Raw genomic sequence first — 14700 nt, 5'->3', positions numbered from 1 at the left:
TGGCATGCAGCAGCGGGGCAAGCTATATTGTGAGGAATAAACTATATTGTTTCTGACCCTGAGATCTCCTCTTCTAATAATATCTATGAAACTATGTCAGGCTAACCTGTTAGCTTACTCACAGGGTAAAAATCTCATTCTCTTCACAATTCTTGACTTTTTTTTTTTTTTTAGAAGAGGAAAGATTGATTAAAAGATTAGTTGTATGTATGTAGCTAAAGCAACGAAACCGGTCACTTTGCTTGGGTGACAACAACTTGACTTCATTGGACTTGATTGTTGAAGTGGTTTCAGGCCATCCTGAGTTAGGCACAAACTCTTATTTTAATTCTGATATAGTTCATCCTGTTTGTGATAGGGTGCATGAGATTTAGAGTAGTTTTTAGAGAGCACAGGAATGTTTGGATGGTGCTATTAAAATAAAGAGAAAAGGGGGAAATAGAATATTTTTAAGATTAATTTTAATTTTGTAATCAAATTATCACACATATAGATAATAGTACATAAAGGTGCATAAAAAATTATAAAAAAGAAACTGCATTACTACCACACAGACCATTCCTAACATTCCAGAAGCCCCTAGCTTCTATCTCAGTTAATCCCTTTATTCTCTAAACCAAAGATCAACACTGTTATGATTTCATACATCAAGAGTAGTATGAATGTAAAAAAGAGACTTTTGAGGGGCGCCTGGGTGGCTCCGTCAGTTAAATGTCTAACTCTTGGTTTTGGCTCAGGTCATGATCTCACGGTCATGAGATCTCCCACATGGGGGTCCACACTCATTGGGGAGTCTGCTTGAAATTCTCTCCCTCTTCCTCTGCCCCTCCCCCGCTCCTGCTCTCTCTCTAAAAATAAAACAAATAAATCTTTAAAAAAAGAAAGACTCTCTCTCTCTCTCCCTCTGCCCCTTTTCTGCCCCCCTCTCTCTCTCTAAAAAAAAAAAAAAAAGAGAGAGAGAGAGATAGAGATACTTTTGACCATTCTGGATGTTTTAATCTGACCTATATTCCATTTTATGTAATCACTCTTCAGTAGAAGTTAATCAATTATTAAGCATACCTATTATATTCTTAATTAGAATATTGTGCTTATAAATTCTAGAATATAATTTTGCTTATTACTATTTCTGCAGATTTTCTTAATCTCCTTCTTTCATAACACATAAGACAACGTTTTTTTAAGTCTCTCAGATAAATTCATTATCAAAGTTCATTTTGAGATCAATTCTTTACTCATTCTTTTGTTTTCTTCTTCTGTTATTTTATAATCTCATATCCCTGATTATTTTTGACTGATTAATAATTATAGTAAAATGGAAGAAAAAATTAGCCAAGGATCATGCTTTCTCTAGAGAACATTTAGGATTGCTTTAGGCAGGAGGTAAGAGACTTTAGCAATCCCTGATCACTTCAATCTCAATGTAGCAATTGACATGTTTTGAATCTTGGCTTTAGTTCCCTCAGAAGGCCTTACTATTTCTAATATCTTTATCTTAATGGGTATCACTTGGAGTCCTAATCCGAAAATATATGGTCTTTACTAAGAATCCATTCACTTGGTAATATCTGAACTCCAATTTTTATGTCTCTATATATGACACACTGAAAAGTTCTATTCATTGACTTAATCTCTCAGCTACTTCCTCCTCTCTTTCATCCGTGTTTCCTGGAGCAAGCTACCCAAAATGTTGGACTAATTTCCTTCTTTCAAAATATCTTGATCCCATAATTCATCCCTACTTTTCAAGTTCTAAGAAGATTTGTTCTTCTGTATTCCCTAATCCAACATTACTGGAAATAAAAATTTGAGGTAATTTTTCCATAAAGGACAAGGATGAAAGACAAACAGAATGAAAACTTTGTAACTATGATGTTGCTTTCCTATGACTGCTGTAATAATTTCAATAAACTCTGTGGTGGCAGCAGAAGTGTTCTTCTCATAGTTCTGGAAGCCAGTAGCTTGAAATCAGTTGCAGGACCATGTTTCCTCCCAAAGCTCTAAGGGAGAATTTTTTCTTGTCTCTTCTAGCCTATGGTGGTTCCAGGAGTTCCTTGGCTTGTGGCTGCATAACTCCATTTTCTGCCTCTATCTTCACATGGTCTTTTCCTCTTCCAGTCTGTTATGAGAAAACTTGTCATTGGATATAACACCACCCCAGGATAACACAGGATATATTCATCTCAAGGTCCTTAATTATATCTGCAAAATGCCTTTATCCAAATAAGGTCATAGTCATAGCCTCCAGGCATTTGAATGTGAACGTATCTTTTGAGGGGTCACCATTCAACCCACTATAAATATGGTGAAACTTCATCCAAAACAATCTCAGGGTATAAAATGTTTTGAGGAAGGTGGGGTTTTAGGATTTAAAGTCAAGACATGAAACTTAACCACAGTGTTAAATGAAGGATTTTAATTACATTAATTAAATATAATGAGTTTTTTCTAATAAACTGAAATGTAAAAACAATAAAATGGAAGTTTTCTTCTTTCATTTGGATATCAATCAATATTTAGTTTTCTTTATACATTAAAAAATTCATAAATGTAAACACAGTAAATTACATACATTGCAAAAAGTTATAAAGTGCATAATTCGGGTGGGCCTTGTGTCTGGGCCTGTGGGGGATGGCCCGGTACTGGGGAGGGCTGGAGTGTGGTTTCCCAGGAGCTGGCCTACAGGCTGGAGCCACAGGGGCTGCCTTACATTGAAATGAGCCTACCGCTTGAGCCTAGGGGAGGTGGCCTGTAACCTGGAGCCTCAGAAGCCAGCCTGTAGGTGTGACCTACCAGTGGGGTAGGTGGGGAGCCTGGGACTAAAGGAAACATCCTAGGGGCTCAGGCTGCAGAGGCTGCCCAGACATTAGGGTATACCAGGGGCCCTTGCAACTGGGGTGGGTCAAGAGCCTAGTGTTGCTTGTCAGCTTTGCGCTGGGCCTGTCTGGGAACCTGGGTTTGCAGAAGCCTGCGGGCACAGGAGACATCTAGGACACAAGAGCTGGCCAGTGCTGGGGCGAGCCATGAGCCTGGTATCACCAGAGCTAGATTCTTTAGAGTACCAGGAGCTGGTGTCTCAGGAACTGCCTGGGGCTGTGGGAGTCATCAGGCACCTGGAGCCAGTTTCATGGGAGCCCTACAGTAGTCATTTAAGGCTGGGGGTAGGCCTCGTCCTGGGGTCCATGGTGAAGCCAGATTCTCATTTTACTCTCTTCCTCCCTTGGGGCAGGTGTCTCTCTCTCTCTGTCAGGCTGCCTGGGTTTGGGTAAGGGGTGATGGGGTAATGTGAATCTATTTTCCTACCCTCCTTAATGCGTCTTTTTTTTTATTTCTGTGCTTCACCCAGGTACTACAATCCCTCACCTGGAATAGATCCTGTGAAGCTATTTTCATGTGCCCATGATTGTTCAAATTAATGTTTCTGGGAAAGACAGGCAGTAGAAATCCCTATATTACCATTTTGCTCTACCCTTTTGTTTTAAAATTTCAAAAGCAAAGTAGCATTGCCCCACAATGGACAATGTTCTATCAGTGCTTCCTAAAAATATTTTACTTTTGAGGGAAGAGTCATTTATGAAAAGTCAGCATCCCACTGCCTCACTCCAGGCTTGCTGTTTACCAGTGTTTGACATATGTTAAAAATGAGAACTTAATAGGTTATAATTATGCTCTAGCTGTGTCTGTGAGTAGGAGAGTGGCATATACAAAGTCATACAACTGGCAATTCTCAAACATATGCAAAAACAATTTTGTAAAATAAAATTTGGAAACAAGATTTAGTAAGGAAAATTCACTAAAGCATATCAGTAAGCTGAGGAAAAATACTGAACGGCCAGCTTAATTCAAGACAAATTCTCATGAACTTACATTGCCAAACTTTGTAGACTTATTGAAGATGAACACATACTACTTTGAGGAAAAACTCCATTTAGGAAAAATGTCTTTTTCTCCTCTTCTTAAAAGAACTGACTTCTGCAAATCATGAAGCAAAACATTTCAAGGTTGTTTGCTTTACAGATGTAATCAGAATGCCTCATTCTTGGACATTTTTCTTGTCTTTTGTTTTCTTTTTTCCTTTTTCTTCCCCAAACTTAACACACCTTCAAGTTCTTAATCCACTTCCAAAGTTTCATGACCATGTTTTCTAGGTCAGATCTCTTTCCTGGGTTCTACATTTTCTTTAAATTACATGTTCTATAGCATTTCCAGATACCTAGATGACATAGTTACATCTTACCTCATCCTCCTCTGCTGGACTCTCTTCTTCCAGGGTTTTCTTCTTTGTTTTTTTTTTGTTGTTTTTTTTTTAAGATTAAATAAATTTATTTACTGGACAGAGAGAGAGAGAGAGAGAGAGAGAGAGAACACAAGCAGGGGAACAGCAAGCAGAGGGAGAAGCAGGCTCTCCGCTGAGCAGGGAGCCCGATGTGGGGCTCAATCCCAGGACCCTGGAATCATGACCTGAGCCAAAGGTGGACACCTAACCAACTGAGCCACCCAGGCACCCCCAGAGATTTCTTCTTCTGATTAATGATATCCTCTTCCACTAAGTAACTAAAAAGAATGTGTCATCTAAAGTAGGTTCTTCACCCAGTCACCCCATCCCTCCCACCCCACCCCCCACTCCAGCAACCCTCAGTTTGTTTCCTGAGATTAAGAATTCCTCACATCAGTGAGGTCATGGTGATAGACACTGGGGAGAGTATATGCTCTGGTAAGCACTGTGAATTGTGCAAGACTGTTGAATCTCAGATCTGTACCTCTGAAACAAATAATGCAATATATGTTAAGAAAAAAAAAAGAAGAAGAAGATAGCAGGAGGAGAAGAATGAACGGAGGGAAATCGGAGGAGGAGATGAACCATGGGAGACGATGGACTCTGAAAAACAAACTGAGGGTTCTAGAGGGGAGGGGGGTGGGAGGATGGGTTAGCCTGGTGATGGGTATTAAAGAGGGCACGTTCTGCATGGAGCACTGGGTGTTATGCACAAACAATGAATCATGGAACACTACATCAGAAACTAATGATGTAATGTATGGTGATTAACATAACAATAAAAAATTAAAAGAAAATAAAAATAATAAAGTAGGTTCTTTCCCTTGCCACTGAACCTGAGTCCATGACTAAGGACCCAAGGGGATCTCTTCAGAGTGTGCTCTTGTGCACACTCTCCCTCCCCTTCTCTTCCTCTGCAGCTTCCACATTTCCAGTAATCTCTCCCACAAATCCTAACCTTGTTGACCTCTCTGATCTTCAAATTTGATTTCTTCCACTCAGCATTGCTCTCTGGTTCTGATGGAGAACGTTTACCTGAAATAATCACATCCCGAAACGTTCCAGGCATGAAATGGACACTAGCAACGTTCATCCCTTGTGTTTCCCTCCTCCCAAAAATTATTATCCTTCGCTCCTTGTTATTTCAAACCTGAAAACACTTGTGTGTGTGGTACATGAGTGTGGTTTTCTAGTTGTTCAAGGTTGGATGGTAAAGCTCGTTCTTGTTATTCCATCATAGCCAGAAATGTTTACTACTTAGATATGGACATATAGAGATTTTATTGTTTCTTTTTAGAAAAGCAATAAACATTTTAAAACAAAAATCTGTTCCACTATGATAACAAATTTTATTTATTCATTTCCTTTAGCTCAGTGGCAACTATAAAGAAACAGGAGGAAAAAGTATTAAAAGGACACAGAACATATTGAGGGATCCTGGCCAGGGATTTAAGACTGTTAAGACCCAGCACACGCAATGATCTCTGTTCTCAGATGTCATTGATCTGGTCTTCAGCAGGGTAGGAAGCATCCTAGGATCTCTATGTTAATGGTACTCAACAAGTTTGGCATGCTTTGGAAAGATGGAAGGAATTACTGCCCATCATAGTCTGGTTTGCTAATCCCATCTACTAACTGAGGGGCCTGAATACTCTTGACGTACCTTCTTTTTTCTTGGCTTGCAGTTCTATCAGATTATTTTGAATGTTTAAACTCAATGTTACATAAATTATTATATTACCATATAAATCACATAACATCATATCAATACATTCTAGAACTTTATAATACTTTCCAAAATTTGATAACAATTTTGGGGTATATAAGGGGTTTACTTCCTTTGAGAGTGTTAGTCATATGCTTAACTGCCAAGGGGGTAAATATAATTACACTATTAACTATATTTGAGAAAAACATTTTTACAAGAAAAGACATTTTCTTGGTGGAAAAGATTGTTTAACTTCCTTCAATGCATGACAGCTTTATACTCACTGGCATGTACATGGAGAATGAGGCATCCTTAAGAAAATTTCATTTCACACATTAGAGTATGAAGCAAAGTGCTAGAACTTAACAGGGAAATAGATGCACAATTATAGTTGGAAATTTCAATACCTCATTCTGCGCAGCTGATATTGAAAGTAGACAGATGGTGAGCAAGGATATATATAGAACCTATCAACCTGGTTAACCTCATGGACTTTTATTCAACATTTTGCCTAAGAACAACAGAATATAGGTTTTGCTATAAAACCAAGAAAAAAAGGTTAAACAAGATAGACCATATTATGGGCCATAAAACAATTCCCAGTATTTTTTTAAAAATTAAATTATTCAAAAGTATATTCTTCAAAGAAGATAAATGCAGATTTGAGAATAATAACTGAAATATATCTGAGGAATCAATAAAACACTTCTAAATAACAGATTTCAAAGAATAAATTACAAGGAAAATTAAGTATATTTTGAACAGAATAAAGAAAAATTTTAATGTATACAATTATCTGGAACGCAGCTAGAGCAGAGTGTTGGGGGAATTACAGCACTGAATACTTGTATTAGAAAAGAATGCACGTATCAAATGCTTTAGTTTCTACCTTAAGAAAAAAGAAGAATATTTTTAAATAAATCAGATGGAAAGAAATAATAGCAGACATCAACAATTTTAAACAGAAAAAAATAGAGAATTACCAATATCCAGAATGATATAAGAAACATCACCTTATTTCCTACACATTATAAATGACAATAAGTATATTGTGAACAATTTTATGCCAATATATTTTTTAAATTAAAAAAAATGGAAAAATGCCTTGAAAGACACAAACTACCATACTCCATTTGAGAATAAATAAGTAATGTGTTTCCCTATATCTATTAAATTGAACTCATAATTATTTTTTTCAATAACAAGTGCAACAAGAAAAACTTGATTTAGAGATGGATTCACTAATGATTCTACAAAATTTTTAAGGAAGAAAATGTAAAACTTTATACAAATTGGTTGGAAGATAGAACATGAGGAAAAACCTTACAAATCATTCTGCTATCAAGATTACAACTTTATACAAATTGGTTGGAAAATAGAACATGAGGAAAAACCTTACAAATCATTCTGCTATCAAGATTACACCGACCGTAAAACAAGACTTCACAAGGCAAGTAAACTACTGACCAATATTCCTAATCAACATAGACACAAAATTCCTTAAGAACGTTTTAGAATATAAAATGCAGGGCTACACATCATGACCATGAGTTTATTCAGCTAGTGAATGCAAAGTTGACTCATCAATTGAAAATCAAGCAATGTAATTCACTATTTTACCATAATACATACATTATGCACATAGTAAAAGGACACAATCATCTTAAAGTTGAAGAACAAGCATTCAACAATATTCAACATTCATTCACTAGGAAATCTCTTAGCAAACAATGACTATAAGGAAACTTTTTTTTTTTAACCAGATAAATGGTTATCAACAAAATTCAACACCTAAGACCATACTTGATGGTGATTATTTTACACTCTCTCGTTAAGACTAGAGGAAAAGCTAGGATACTCGATCTCTCCACTTTAGGCTTATCCCGAAGTTCCTATGCTGTGCAGTAAGACAATAAAAAGAAAGAAAGCTCATCCATATTGGAGAGGGAAAATAAAACTCCTGTTATTCACAGAGGACATGAGCATGTATATAGAAAATTTTAAGATTTTTTTTATTTAGTTAATTAGAGAGCATGAGCAGAGGAGGGGCAGAGACAGAGAGAGAATCCCAAGCAGACTCCATGCTGAGTGTGGAGCCCAACGTGGGGCTTAATCTCATGATCTGAGCTGAAATCAAGAGCTGGATGCTTAACTGACTAAGCCACCCACGCACCCGAGAAAATTCTAAGGAAAATATAAAACTTATGAGTTTTAAAAGATCAAGAGATAAAAGATCTATAAACAAAACAAAAAATCAGTTTTATCTTTATATACTAGCATTGAATAATCTATTCAATAAAGTAATAATAAATATTTAAAAATTGGGTTCACAACAGCATCAAAAAGAATAAAATAGGAGTAAATTTAACAAAGAGCAAGCATTATACAATGAAAACTATAAAAATTGATGAAAAAGCACCAAAATATAAATAAATGGAGAGACACTCCATGTGAATGAATTGAAAGACAGTATTATGTTAGTTGTCAAATTAAACTGTAGGTTCAATATAATCCCATCCAAAATCACATCATTGTGTATATGTGTGTGTGTGTACCTGTGTGCACACATGCACGTGTATGTGTGTGTGTGTGTGTAGAAATTGAATGGTGATTTTAAAATTTACATATAATTCAAAGGTCTAGAATAGCCAGAACAATTAGAAAAAGAACAAGTTTGTTCTAGTAGGTATGTCTCAAATTTTCTACCCAGGGCTTAACCAGTCTTGATGGATTTGCATTCCTCTCCCCTTACAAGGTTTTTACTTCTCAAACTTTTTAACACTGATGTTTATTTTATTGAAGTAACAGAAACAATTAGAAGAAAATCTGTATACACTCTCACCATCAGAGATACTAATAAACTTATGTCGTTACCTTTCTTTTTCTTTTCCTATTTCAATGCGTGGACTACCCATATCTAAAGCCACTCCCACTTGTCCACTGGATCCTGTCTCCTCTTCTACTTAAGCAGTGAGACCTTTCCTGATCACCTTATATAAATAAGCAAACTTGCACCATTTCAAATTAAACTCTACATTTTTATAGCATTTTAAACCAAGATAGTGTATATTTAGAATGTTGAGTTACCTATTTTATTAAACTTTATCTTCAATTTACCATTCCATTAAGTGGAAACTTTGTCTTTTTACTGTTATGTCTTCACTGTCTAGACTAGTTCCCAGCATCTGGTAGTCTCTTAATATCCTTTTCAAGGTTATCACTCCATTAATTGTTTGGCTTTTCATTTACATCATTAACATCACCCTCTCCACTAATTATCACCATCTCCATACACCCATGTTACACTATAACTCATTTTAAGCAAAAAATACAGAACAAAACATAACATTAATTCCATATTATAGATATCACCCCATTTCTCAGATCCATTTTTTTTCAGCTGAACTCTCTTAAAATGTTTTTGAATACCCTACAAATTCTATCATCTCAAATACTGAAAACTATTTTGTGTTTCTTTCACTGCTTCTACTTTTGTCCAAGAGATAATATTCTGTTATCTGGATTATTGTAATACATTTTTAACTGGTCTCTGGCTTCCATGCCTGGACACACTGAAATGCTAGATTGATCCTTTTAAAATATAGTAAGTCATTCACTTGCTTGAAATTTTTTGATGTGTTTTCATCTTACTTGTGGTAGAGGCCAAAAACTTCATTAAAGCCTCCTAAAGCCATATGCAATCTATCCCCCCACTGGTTTACTGACTTTTTTCCAATCTTACCTTTTGTGAGATAGCAAACACACAGCATCAGTGTTGGCCCTCAGGTGTGCTAAAATAGCTTGAGCTTCAGGGCTGTCTGTTGTTAAGAAATCCCAGTGCTTTAACCTGTAAAATACATAATTAGCAACATTATTTTCAATAGACCTTGTGTTAAAGGCACCAGAATTTTTGTAAATTAACAGAAATTGGGGATACCCTTGACATTGAGAAATTATTGTTGAACATGTCCTTTAAAAAAAAAAATTCCCAGGGTGCCTGGGTGGCTCAGTCGTTAATCGTCTGCCTTCGGCTCAGGTCATGATCCCAGAGTCCTGGGATCGAGCCCCTCGTCGGGCTCTCTGCTCAGCGGAAAGCCTGCTTCTCCCTCTCCCACTCCCCCTGCTTGTGTTCCCTCTCTCGCTGTGTCTCTGTCAAATAAATAAATAAAATCTTTAAAAAAAAAAAAATTCCATACCTTTAATACCAAAGATTTATTTTAAAGGTCATGGGAGGAAAACTTAAAAATTGAAAAGTGATCAGTTTCTGTAAGTTTTTGAGGGAGATGCAAAATAATTTCTGCTACTTTGGCACTAGTGAGAATAATGTGGTTAGTTGGGTAGGGGTTATTCATTTTAAAAGGTTAATTAAAAACTGCAGTGTTTCTAAAGGAAATTTATTTGCTATATGGGGAGCAGTAAACCACCTTAGCTGATTTGAATTTCAGAATTTGAAAATAAGAAGAGTAAATATGTTATAGGTTCTAAAAATGATAGGCATGGCAACAAGTACCAAAAATTTGGAAGACAAATACAGTTCAAAATAAGGAAAATTTTCTATTAATGGGACCTGTCCAAAGTTGACATGACATCACAAGGAAATGGTTTTATTTTACTGGTTGTATACTAGGAGAGCCTAAATGACTATTTGGCAAAACAAACAAACAAACAAACAAAAACATGCAATTATCAGTTGAGTAGTCAAAATAGAACATCTTTAAGGATAATATCAAACTTGAAGTTATTTTATTCTCAGCATTACAAGTATCTTTAGGCCTAAAGCATTTAGTAATGTGCCCTCATCCTTGCCTTACCATGCAGTCCTTACAAATCATACTGAACAGGTTTCCCTTTGAGATAATAAAACTACTGACTTTTTGAACTATTTAATTAAGTTATACATAGCACAGTTTTAAAACACATAGGCCAAATGAACATCATCAAATAATGTTTAATAAGTAAAATTTAAGTGGAACTAAAATGCAGGTGTTAATTATGCTAGCCTAAAGCAAGGTAAGCAATAACAGTTAATATTTTTAAAGCTTGTAAATATTTAATAACATATTAGAACTGTAAGGGAAGTCCAACTCAAGAGCAATCAAACTTGTTCCATATACATGAACTAAAATTGCTTTATGTAGTAAAAAGGAACTATTTATCCTTACTTGTTGGGTATTGCTTCTCCCTTTTTAATAATTGTTATTAAGCTCAATTATTTCATATACATTCATGAATATATTTCTTGAGAGAGAAATGCTGTGTACATTTCAGTTATGTCAATGATAGTCTCCTACTGTTTGAGCTTTTTTAAGTCCTAAAATCCTAAAGAAATTTACCAACATGAAAAGATTATCTTTTTTCCTTAGCATCTAGCTTTTGGCTGTGGAAGTCAACTTCCTCTTCTCAAATAATTTTATCAAATGAATATTTTAGCATGAATTGCGTCATTTTAATAACAATTTGGATTTAAATGATGATGAATGTTTTGAAGTGAAGTCTAGTATCTCCATTTCACTTCTGAAACTGTCTTGCAGAGAGATTGGGACCATGCCCAGTGGTTTTAATTTTATGGCATCATTAACCAACCATACTGGATTCACACAATCTGATTTCAAATATAGACCAATCATCTATAGCTCTGTGGCCCTAAGTGAATTTCTATATCTAATGAGTTAAGGATCTTTATTTGTAAAACGAAAATAAAAATGGAATGTAATTTTCCCAGCTTATACATCTTGAAATATTATTGAAAATTAAATAAGAGTACAGGTAAAAAAAAAAAAAAAAAAAAAAACAAACAAACCCTAACAATGTCTTTGAATTAATTTTGGCCAATTTCATAAATTTTATGAATTCTAAGTCTTTTTCTATCAGGCCCTTTTTCTCCTACAACTTCATGTAGATAATCTAGACCAGGAATCAGAAAACTATGCAGAGGAGCTTCATGTAACACTGTCTGCTTTTGTAAATAAAATGAATGGAACACAGTCATGCTCATTCATTCATTTTTAATTTCCCATGGCTACTTTCATACAAAATCGGATATTTGCAGTAATATGGCCCACAAAGGCAAACGTATTTACTATCTAGTTCTTTAAAGTAAAGGCTTTCCAATCCCTGTTATAGAGCTCTAGAGAAATCCATGAATATGCTTTTATTTTACCCAAACTTCTGATGAATTCATACACAACTATTTTTATCATAACTTCATTTCCTCTGTTTGAAATGGTTTTAGAAACAAGTACATTTACAGTTTCTGATTTATTACTACTACTACAGTTATTAAAACTAATAAGACTTCAACAAGTTAGTAGTCTACAATTGATTGTAAGTGCATAGTATAGATTTGTGATTTTCTAAGATTTAAATTGTACAGATATAGTAACATTTTTACAGCTTTCTCAGTTTTAAAATGTTTTGGAATTTTGGCTATTATCCAGCTATCAGCTGTTAACCTACTTGTCCCTCTTTCAAGGTTATTTTACATTTATTCTATGGCAGTTGATCTGATTCAATTTTGGATCTCCTCTAGATCAAAAAAGAGGAATGAAGCCAGATCATCCTTTTGCAAATACAGAAAATTACTCTCCTCCTTTAGATGTGTGGGAACCCTACATAGTAGACATGAAGAGACTCAGGCTGGGGCCTTTGTGCAGGATATAACTTACCTAGATCTGAACAGTAATTCTGGATAACATTATTATTATTATTATTACTATTTTTATTAGATTTACTTTTTTCCTCAAATTTCAGCCAACTTAGTGAGGTGGTCAAATTTATTCGCAGGCGGATAAGAAAAGTATTTCTTTATAATTACTCTACTCTCTTCTGTATTATTGCAGCTCCATCATTATTATTCTAAATAATTTAAAAATTTTACTACTAGTATCTTTTCAATTAATTTTGCTAATTCGTTTTGTGGGTTTTTTTCCCCAAAACTCGAGATCTAGTTTTCTTTAGTTTTATATTTTAGTTTATTTTATAATTAATTTAGTGATCTTATTTTTAATCTCTTTCTATATAGTTTTGTGTATGGCTCCCTTTCCTTTTTATCTTAATGCTTAGTTTCCTTTTTTGAAAAAATACTGCAGTTTGTTTTTTTATATAATTTTATCTATGTTGATACTATCAATTCTATTCTGAGCATCATTTTAGCCAAAATCCTTTTGGCTTTAACACATAGTAGTCATTTCAGTGTTATATTCTTGAAAGTGTTTGCCGATTATTGATTTATTCAAGCATTAGTTATAAAAGACTTATTGATAAATATTGATTTACAAGTGAGAGGATTTATTTCTGTTATGAATTTTAAGATACATACAAAGTTCTATGGGTTAGACTAAGCTAATATCTTCCACAGAAATACTATCAGTAGTTTTTGATCAGTTGGTTGTCCATTGTCAAGATAGAAATATAATAAGAAAGCAGATTGCATTTCTAAGTAAGGAAAAACATACAGATTAGAACCATATTAACTAAAATCGATCCATATAGTATTCTATCACTTCTGGAATTCCTTGTATTTCAATATTAAAATCTTTATAATTTGCAGGTCTTACTTTGCAATAATAGTTTTATTGTAAGATATACAAGGCTTGAATAAATGATGGCACACAGTATTTTCCTAAGTAGATTCATTAGTGTTAAGATATCATCCTCCCATACTAAGTGTATACTTCAGAAAATGCAAACAAAATCTAAATTGTACTTTTGTAAACTTGAAGTTAATAATTTAAATGAAAACTTAAAACAAAGCAAAAATAAAATAAAATAAAATAAAATAAAATAAAATTCATGTGGAATAATAACCACGTGGTAATCTTTTAAAAGAGTGTTTTGTGTTAAAACAGATCCTTGGATTATAACAATGAATTTTTTTTTATTTTATTATGTTATGTTAATCACCATACCTTACATCATTAGTTTTTGATGTAGTGTTCCATGATTCATTGCATATAACACCCAGTGTTCCATTCAGTACGTGCCCTCTTTAATACCCATCACCAGGCTAACCCATCCCCTCACCCCCCACCCCTCTAGAACCCTCAGTTTGTTTCTCAGGGTCCATAGTCTCTCATGGTTCGTCTCCCCCGATTTTTAAAAACTATTCCCTCTGTATAGATAGATAGATATAGATTAGTATACAGAGCAACTAAATGACATATCTATCTATCTATCTATCTACTTATCTAGTCAGTTTATACTAGCATAAGCAGTTTACTCAGTAATTTGTTAGGTCAAATGGAACAGTTTGTTAAAAGAAAAAAGAAAACTATATCATTAACTCTTTACTTATTCAAAGTGAAGTCCACTACTCAAATATTGAAAGGAAAAAGATTTCAAAGCATAGAAATTCTTAAAAAAATAATTGAACATCTTTAGAATATTCAAGAAAATGTAGAATTTCTACGTATGAATCCTAAAGATATACTCAAAGACTAAATACATAGATGCACACATATATTGTTCAACTGAACCACACTACTAACAACAAAGAATTTCAATATGGAGAGATTATATAAACAAAACCATAAAAGGCAAACTGTAAAATAATTAACCAAAGATATATGGTGGATAAATAATTTTAATACAAAAGCTGTATGAAAAGAAGTTAGCATTTGAATTATAAGATGCTTAAGATGATGTGATACCCCTTAAGTTTTAGCTCAGCATAGGGACACGAGCTGGAGTCTATTTTTCTCATCCCCTACTGCTGAGT

Source organism: Phoca vitulina, unplaced genomic scaffold (assembly GCF_004348235.1).
Source record: "Phoca vitulina isolate PV1807 unplaced genomic scaffold, GSC_HSeal_1.0 scaffold17, whole genome shotgun sequence".
Classification (NCBI taxonomy): Eukaryota; Metazoa; Chordata; class Mammalia; order Carnivora; family Phocidae; genus Phoca; species Phoca vitulina.
This window is presented reverse-complemented; position numbering follows the sequence as displayed.